The 1632-nt window shown below is 29.5% G+C and overlaps 1 protein-coding gene across 1 annotated transcript in view; it reads right to left on the reverse strand.

Annotated features, from left to right (window-relative positions):
* LOC111640263 (NADP-dependent malic enzyme-like) overlaps positions 1 to 843 on the reverse strand; it is a 45073-nt gene extending 44230 nt beyond the window's left edge. Inside the window, exon 1 of the mRNA XM_023386265.1 lies at positions 638 to 843. The gene's annotated coding sequence lies outside the window, so the exon portion shown is untranslated. The remainder of the gene's footprint in view (positions 1 to 637) is intronic.
* Positions 844 to 1632: the final 789 nt, after the last annotated feature.

Consider the following 1632-nt stretch of genomic DNA (forward strand, 5'->3'; position numbering starts at 1 on the left):
CACCCTCTTATGACTCTTCTTTTTTATACTTTAAAAATTCATCCAATCAGAAACGAGTATCAAAATTCAAAAACTGAAACTAATTACATATTTTTTCTTATAATTTAACGAAGAGGATTATTTTTCAATATTTTTTTTTTTTTGATTAAGAGGAAGATTACGAGTCTGCGATTTAGATTTCAACAATAAAAATCAGTAAAAGTCACTAAAATAAATTAATTTTCCAAAAGTATGTCAGTCGTCGAAGATAAAAATCGAAGCCTCGCCCACCCACAAACATATAATTATGTTAACCCGATTTATTTTCATGCATTAACTGAACAAAATCGAACAATTAACCCGATTACACGCGTGGTAAATAACTTACAAGCAAACGCACGTATATCATCCGCCATCTTGTTTGTACAGGTAACCATGGAGACATTTTTTGAAACTACGCAACAGCCATCTGTTAATTAAAAACTGAACTAAGACACCGGTAATTGATCATTATCGATATAAATGATTACCTTTCCCGATTTCTGATTGGACGTTGCATTCATTTAAATTAATAAATTAAAAATTCAGCACCGTTTCCTGTTGAATTCAATGAAAAATTTTAATAAATTCGGGTGTAGAATTTTAAACTCTAACTCACCTTTGACTTTTCAAATGATGGACGTATAAAAATATTTTTTTTCTAGTGTTTTGAACACTAGAAACAAATAAATAAGCTTCTATACAGGTATAACAAGTAAATTACAGTATCACATTAGTAGTATGCGGCTTACAAATAACAAATTGGTACACCTCTAAGGCACAATGAGTTAAAAGACCTTGAGTTAATACTTTGCTTCCACAGTTATAAATAGAAACAGGAGTAAAATTAGTCTCTCCCCTTCTGTTTACATGGTATAGCTCCAATCTCCTCCTCCATATCCAACCTGTGCATCATTTTAAACTGCGTTTAACTAAATTACAGTAATTAAACAGACAGAAATAAGTAGGTATGTATGTACAGTATACTAATTAATCTGCATAACAATTAACAAAAAAAATTATTTGGGGCCATTCATATGGGCTAAAGAATTTTTGTACTTATTTAAATATAAATAAAAGCTTTTCTTTTACATGGTGATGAGTAATTTTAGTATTTTATCAGTTATAGTATTACTGTTTAATAATTTTTATGGTAGTAGTGAGATAACATTCAGCACTTATGCTAATTATGAAAATCCCTATCTGGAAACTGTAATTAAAATTTTCTAAAAATATCTTGCTTAATGGAAGACATGAAGTATATACTCACAATTTGTCTTGTTACATAGAACCGATACATTTTTACTCGATTAATCAAGCAAGAAAAATAATAATTTTAACAAATTTTAAAACTACACTTAATTTCTTACCTTGTGTTTGTTTCATGGATGATCTCATCTGTTTTTATAAGGGGAGGACATTTTATTGCATTTCAACTGAACTCATTCAGCCATTTTCTTTCAAGGATACATTTATCATTAGCCATTAAAACTACAATCATTCCAAGATGATAAGGAATTTGTGAGCCTGTATTGTCTAGTACCACTTGTAACTAGTGCCTCTTGCCATTTTTAATTCCAAATTATTAGAAAAGAGTATTAAACAACAGGTGGG

Source organism: Centruroides sculpturatus, unplaced genomic scaffold (assembly GCF_000671375.1).
Source record: "Centruroides sculpturatus isolate CEXI.00-Female unplaced genomic scaffold, Cexi_2.0 scaffold177, whole genome shotgun sequence".
NCBI lineage: Eukaryota > Metazoa > Arthropoda > Arachnida > Scorpiones > Buthidae > Centruroides > Centruroides sculpturatus.